This window comes from Arachis duranensis, chromosome 4 (genome assembly GCF_000817695.3).
Source record: "Arachis duranensis cultivar V14167 chromosome 4, aradu.V14167.gnm2.J7QH, whole genome shotgun sequence".
Taxonomy (NCBI): Eukaryota; Viridiplantae; Streptophyta; class Magnoliopsida; order Fabales; family Fabaceae; genus Arachis; species Arachis duranensis.
The window spans coordinates 8,314,769-8,322,838 of NC_029775.3; positions in this window are offsets into that span (position 1 = coordinate 8,314,769).

Genomic DNA, 8,070 nt, shown 5'->3' on the forward strand with positions numbered 1-8,070 from the left:
GTTTAGATCATGCGCCTATCCTCCTTGATATAAATTTGGTCATAGAAAAATCTAAACGGATGTTTAAGTTTCAGGAGGGGTGGTGTGGTTTAGAAGAAATTCGGGTAATTATCACCAAAGCTTGGAAGGAATGGGTAGATGGCTCAACAATGTTTGCTTTGGCTCAAAAATTGAAGCATTGTAGGCACTGTATTGTTCAATGGCAGCAACAGAACAAATTTAATTCGAAGAAGGATATTGGTGAACTCACATCTCAACTTGAAATCCTTAGAGAGGAGGGTATTACAAGGGGAGAACAGATTGAAGTCTTGAAAAATAAACTTGATGATACTTACTTTAGAGAGGAAAGCTATTGGAGGGAGAAGTCTCGTGTAAAGTGACTAAAAGAAGGAGACAGAAATACAAGTTTCTTTCACCAATCATTCTAATCCAGAATCTGGAGAAAAAAAATTTTAAAAACTGAAAAAGAATGATGGTACATATGCTACCACCCGTGAAGAAATTGCACAAATATCTAAAATATACTTTAAGGATATCTTCACATTGATTGGTCAAGTTAATCTGGCATATGCATTTGAAGATTTTGAAAACAAAGGTTCAACAATCATGAACAGACAATTAATTAGACTGATTAGTTTTGATGAGGTAAAATGTGTAATCTTTAGTGCTCTCCCTAGAGCACCCCTGGTGATGATGGATTTACAGCTAAATTCCTTCAATTCTATTGGAGTTTAGTAGGGGAGAATGTTTTAAGGCTATCCGCAGTTTCTTTATCAGTGGTAGACCACTCAAGAGCTTTAACCATATATAAATCTATCTCATTCCTAAGATTCTTTATGCAAAGGATATGACACAGGTTAGACCCATCATCTTTCCTCAGTTGTGTATAAGATTATTTCTAAAATACTAGTTCATCGGCTACAGAAATTTTTGACTTCACTGATCAAGCCTAATCAGAGTGCCTTTATTAAGGGTAGATTGATTTCAGAGAATGTCCTACTCACTCATGAATGTGTGCACTATCTAAAGACTAATAAGAGGGGTCTATCGGCTGAAATGACTGTTAAATTGGATATGAACAAAGTCTATGATCATGTTGAGTGGTATCTCCTTTGGTTCATTTTGGAGAAACTGATATTTGAATCTAGGTGGACTGGTTGGATACAGGAGGTGGTGACTATAGTTTCTTACTCTATCGTTGTTGAAGGTCAATCTTTTGATTTTTTTTTTTAAACCAAATAGAGATATCAGTCAAGAAAATTCTCTATGTCCCGACCTTTTACTTTTCTGTGCAGAAGGATTATCCTTTTTGCTAAACAAGACAGAGTAAAATGGTCTCATTGAAGGTATTTAAATCAACCGAAGATGTCCTACTATTAATCATTTATTGTTTGCGGATGACTCAATCTTTTTTTACAAAGCATCAGAAAATAGTTGTGTAAATATTCTCAGTCTTTTTCAGTCATACGAGAAATTCAGTGGCCAAAAAATTAATTTGCATAAATTAGCTCTATTCTTTAGTAATAATTCTCCTCCTGTTGCACGATTACTATTGGCTCGGAAATTGAAAATTGTTCACATTGGTGCACAGGATAAATATTTGGATCTTCTATCTACAATTCAAAAATAAAAAAAAGCCCACCTTCGGAGAAATCAAGGACAAGGTGAGGAAGCGAGTTCAAAGGTGAAAAAGAAAACTTCTTTCCTCTACAAGCAGGCATGTTCTAATCAAAGCTGCTGGAGAGGCTATTTCAATTTATTCATTATCATATTTCCGTCTTTCTGACACTTTAATTAGGCAGATTCACAACATACTCTCCTAATTTTGGTCGGGTAAAAAAGGTACAGAGCGAAAAATAGCATGAATTAGTTGAGATACTATGACAAGATCGAAATTGGAAGGTGGATTAAATTTTAAGGACCTAGGGTCTCAAAATTTGGCACTATTAGCAAAACAATATTGAAAAGTTGTCTCTCAGCCACAATCACTCCTCAAAGGTAAATATTTTCGGTACAGTTATATATTAAATGTAGATATCGGAGCAGTACATTCGTGGGGGCAGCATAGCATATTGGAAGGGTATAAGGTTGTTGAAAAAGAGCCGGTTTGGCGAGTTGGTGATCGGTCCAGTATCAGAACCTTTAGTGATCATTGACTTGCTCCTCTACATCCTTGTGTTATCCCTCCATCTGAAGTTTTCAATCTACAAAATCAACCACTATTGATGGTAAAAAACTTAATACTTTCTAATGGTATGTAAAATCAAACTCTAATTAAAAGCATTTTTTCTGAAGGCACTAGTCAGCGTGTGCTAGCAACAAAAATTGGAGGGTGGAGAAGATAAAATTTATTGGACCCTTAATAAAAGTAGTTTGTATGAAGTGAGTATTAGGTACCATATAGTTTATGGGTTCTCGCATCCTCCCATTAAATTTTTCCTAAAGATTATGAGACAACGAAACTTGTGGTGAAAACTGTGGAAACTGAAAATCCCTGCGAAGATTAAGATTTTTCTTTGGAGGGACTTCGATGAAAAACTTCCAGTGCTACAAAAGCTTTATCGTCGCATCCCATCGATTCAACCCACCTACCGAAGATGCTTACAATTTCCAGAAATAATCAATAATTGCATCTTCCATTGTGAGAAATCAATGGAGATTTGGTCAAAAATGGGCTCACCGATTGCTAGAAGAGACACCGAATACTCTAATTTCTATGTTAAGTGGAACTTGAGAATGGGGTCTTGCGTACCCAACCCAATAGCTCCTCTCAAAGGACGATGATGGTGATTTTAAGCTGGTCCTTATGGAAGGCTAGGAACAGGTTCATCTTTATAATGTATTAACTAGTGTGGAAGAGATAATGGCGTCGACTTTGAAGCTGCAAGAAGGAGCTCCAACAAATTCCAATTCCTAATTGATGAGCACTTGGCTTTAATTTCTTTTATTTCTCTTATTAAATTATTATATGATGTTACCTTTATAATAGAGTATTGGAAGTTTTCCATTTTTTTTACTTGTCCCATATATGGACATCCATATGTTTCTTTTATTTCATGAATGAAATTATCTGACTTTAAAAAAAAATAAAATAGAATTCAAATTTAAAGAGTGTGAAAATAGATTTGAAAACAGATTTTTTTAGTCTGATATATAAATAAAAAAATTAAAATTAAAATTCTCAAAAGAACTCAAATAATTTATTTTTAATTATTCCAAAATAAAAAGAAGATTTCAATTCTTGAGTGAATTCTAATTTCTAACATTCCAAACAAACTCTCATTATTTACCATTATTACTTCATATATCCTTACAATCTTTATTATTTTCATGTACCTACTTATTTATTTAATTTATCTTTTCTTTTAAATTTAAATCTTTAGAATAAAAAATTTCATGGTATATATGACATCATAATTTTTATAATTAAAATATTTAAAATTTAATTCTTATTCTTTCTAAAAAAAATAAATAATATAAGACAAATAAAAAAATTTATACAAAAATTTACATAAAACCAAAAAAAACTTACGCATTAAATATATAAGCATTTATATATATTTTTTTAATTTTTGGAAGATTTAAAGTGATTTCATGATAATTATTATTCTAAACCAAAAGTAAAAACTACTAAAAGCAAAAGTAAAGAGGCACTTGGGAGTGAGGAAAAAGTAACGGAGAATTAATAATATGTTAAAGAAGAAAAATGAATAAATTCCATGCATGTTATAGGGTTCAAGTTTCATAGCGTGAACATAATACAAATTTGTATATATGTGTTTATTACAGGCTTAAAGTCCTAGTTGGGTAGTTCAATTAGGGAGAAGAGATAGTTTAACAGCAAATATAATAACCTCAGCACAAAATCTTTCAAGTCCTTTCATGATATTGGATCAACTTAAAGCATTTTTTACTGCTCAGACCTCAATACTACTGATTTAGATGCACTCTCAGATACAATAATTTTGATATTGAAAAACAACCAAACAGCAAGGGTCATGATAGATACAGTAGCTAATATTGAATTAGTACAAGCAAAATTAATTAGCTTGTGATCAAATTGTTAGTTAGTTGGTTGTAATTAAACACATGTCAATTAGTTAGTTAGTGGTTAGTTTAGTTTATGACAGTCATAACTCCTTGCTATAAGTAGCTAGAGCTAAGTTATTATTGTTAATTTTTGAAACCTACTTTACCAATATACTTCAGATCTAACTAGAACCTTTTTCTCTTCTCTATTCATACTCTCTCCTCTTTCTTGAACTCTTTTCCTTTCTACTCCCTCTCTTGCTTGAGCCTGGTATCGTTCATGGTGTCAGAGCTTTCTTTCATTCAATTTAATGGCAAGCAAAAGTCAGAGATCTCAAAACTCAATGAATTAATTGAACACAACTCCAAATTTCACCTCTTCCCCAATTTCAAAAAAAACACGCCAGAGTTTGCTGCATGGAAGAGACAATATGCGCTTTTCAAATCATGGCTTCTTGCTTCAATGACCAAGCCATTCACCACTCGAATGGTAGGATGCATCTATTCGTATGAGGTTTAGAAAAGGTTAGAATATCACTTTTCTTCACAAATCAGAGTAAAAATGATGCAGCTAAAACATAGGTTGAGCAGTATTAAGACAGAAAACTCAATAAATGAGTATGTGTTAGCATTAAAAAGAACAATTAATGTTTAGCTTCAGTAGGAGAATCAATGCGTGGAGTGATCATGTAAATGCTATTTTGAATGGGCTAACTGAAGAGTATAGCTCAGTAATCATCTCAGTAGTGACAAGGCCAGTGAGCATCCCGGTTGGAGAATTAGAGGCATTGCTAATAACTCATGAAAGTATGTTGGAGAGGTTTTAGAAACTAGAATCGTTTATACAAGCAAATGTATCACAAAGTTCACCAGGTTACTCTCAGAGCTTAAACTCAAGAAGTGGATTCAAAAGAGGTTTCAGAGGAGATCACAGAAGCAAAGGTGGTGGTAGACAGGTAAGAGGTGATAGAAACTTCTATAATAATGGTCAATCTGGTGACAACAATTCCAAATTTGGAACTCAGGCTTACAATAATCCAAGTTTTGGTGGTGCTGAAGGGGTAAGAATCTTCAACAATAAAAAGTAGCAGCAGTATAATGGTTCAAGAATGTTCAATGGTAATAGGCCTATTTGTCAAGTGTGTGACAAGTCTGGATACACTGCCAAGACATGTTGGTATAGGTATGATCCACTAGAAGGCTTCAAAACTCAATATGAAGGCACAAAACACAGACTCTGCAAGCATCACAAGCCAACTTGAGCAATATATTGGCCACACCTATAACATTACAAGATCAAGGCTGGTTTTCAGACTCAGGTGCTACACACCATATGACCTCAGACCAGCAAAATCTAATTGAAGGGGAGAAGTATGAAGGTGCAGACCAAATAATCATAGGCAACGGATCAAGTTGGCATATCAACCTTGTTGAAAAGTCTTTCTTTAAAATTGATTTGAGTAATAGAGATTTTTGTGAAGCAAATTACTACATGTGCCTGATATCACTAAGAACTTACTTAGTGTATATAAATTCTGCTGTGACAATGATGTCTATTTTAAATTTTATTCTAATGGCTGCTGTGTGAAATCTCAGAAAACTAAAGAGATTGTTATACATGAAAAAGTTGACAAGGGAATGTACACGTTCCTCAATTTCACTCTATCTTTTACTTCATCAAATAAACCAGCTGCTTTTGCCTCAAATGTGTCCACTTTGATCAATTTCTCTTGTGGCACAATAGATTAGGTCATCCAGCAAATAATGTTGTTTCCTCTGTACTAAAATCTTATAATATTGTTGCTTCATTAAATAAAAATCCTTGTGCTTCCTGTTGTATTGGAAAGTCTCATGCACTCCCTTATCCTCTCTCAAATACCTTATATACTGCTCCCCTGCAACTTATATACACAGACATCTGGGCCCTGCTCTTATACCTGACTTAAATAGAAACTATTACTTTGTCATTTTTATTGATGCTTATAGTAAATACACTTGACTCTACCTCATTAAAACTCGATCTCAAATTAAATAAGTTTTTAATTGTTTCCAACAAATGGTTGAGTTGCAATTGAACACAAAAATTAAAATGCTTTAATCTGACAATGTTACTGAATTCTTGAGCTTGGCTAAGAATTTACAGATACAAGGTGTACTGCACAGATTTTTCTGTTCTCATGAACATCAGCAAAACAGCAATGCTGAGAGAAATCATAGGCATATAGTTGAAAATGGCTTAACTATGTTACCAGGTGCAGGCATGCCAATTAAGTACTAGGGAGAGGCCTTCATGACAATAGTTCGCTTAATAAACAGGTTACCAATATCAGTGTTGTAAGACCAGTCACCATTTGAAAAGTTTCTTGAGAATAAATTTGATTACACAAGCCTTCGGGTCTTTGGCTGTTTGTGTTTTCCACACCTGCGACCATACAATAGGCACAAGCTGGAGTTCAGATCAACACCATGTACCTTTCTAGGCTATAGTGTTATACAAAGACTACAAGTGCCTCACTGCAGAAGGGAATATAGTGATATCAAGCAATGTGATTTTTGATGAACAGAATTTTCCTTTCAAAATCTCGAAAACCCCCTCAACAACCAAGTTTAATTTGTCTTCTGACTTTCACTCAACTTCAACCATTCCGTTACTAAACAGGAACATGTCTCAACCCTCACCTAACATTACAAAATCAAGGTATCCGCATCCTGCACCAAGCATAACAGCCACACCCCTTCCCATGTCCTCACATGTACCTACTGTACCAAGTATTTCAGAGTCCAGATCTCCTTCTTTGTCTATCATAGCCACCTTTCCTACCTTACCGTTATTAGTACCTACAACACTATCAGCCACACCCATTCCAATTTCTATCTCAAACTTGGAGATTGTTCTTCCCTTTGATGATGATAACTCAGTCTCGACATCATCACATCAAAATGTTCACCCCATGATCACAAAGAGCAAGAGCGGGGTCATAAAGCCTAGATCCTTTCTAGCTAGCATTGAACCAAGGATTGTCAATGATGCCTTGACCAAACCTGAGTGGGAAGCTACGATGGATGCTGAATACGCTGTACTTATGCAAAATCAAACCTGGAAATTTGTTCCTCTCCTTCATAGCAGAGAGGTTGTGGGTAGTCGTTGGGTCTTTCAAGTTAAATATAAACCTGATGGAAGTTTCCAAAAATACAAGGCTTCTCTAGTATCTCAAGGTTTTGCTCAGAGGCCTGGGTGTGATTTCACTGAGACATGCAGCCCAATGGTGAAACCAACCTCAATTTTCATTGTCCTCACCATAGCACTATCAAGGAATTGGATAATCAAGTAGCTTGATGTGAATAACACATTTCTACGTGGTGATTTGGTGGAAGATGTATATATGAAACAACCAAAGAGTTATGAAATTGGAGATAGCACTCTAGTGTGCAAACTCACAAAGGCTCTTTATGGTCTGAAACAGGCACCAAGGGCCTGGTACTATAAGCGGTCAATAGCTCTCCAGCACCTTGGTTTTCACTCAACAAAGACTGACATTTCTGTCTTCACCAGGTTTAAAAATGGCTCATCACTATTTGTCCTAGTATATGTAGATAATATAATTATCACTGGAGACTATGTTACAAAAAGAATTATTCAAGTAAGTAATGTTCCTAAGACTGTGCAACTAGCTTATGTGTTGACAAAACTACTGCCCAGTGGTGCCTTTCTTGAGTTCAGGATAGAAGTAATGGTTGAAAACTTGGATACATCACTGATGAAAGCGGGCTTGGCAGGGAGGGTCAAAATAGTAGTTATAGTGAAGAACTAATGCAACTCTTAAGATTCAGAATGTGAAAGTGAAAACAGAACAGCCAAATAGCAGGGGCTATGACAGATACAATAGCTTTGATGTTGAAGAACAGCCAAACAACAGGAGTCGTGATAGATACCCTAGCTGATGCTGAATTAGTACAAATAGAATTAGTTAGCTTGTGATCAAATTGTTAGTTAGTTAGTTGTAATTAAGTACATGCCAATTAGTTAGTTAGTGGTTAGTT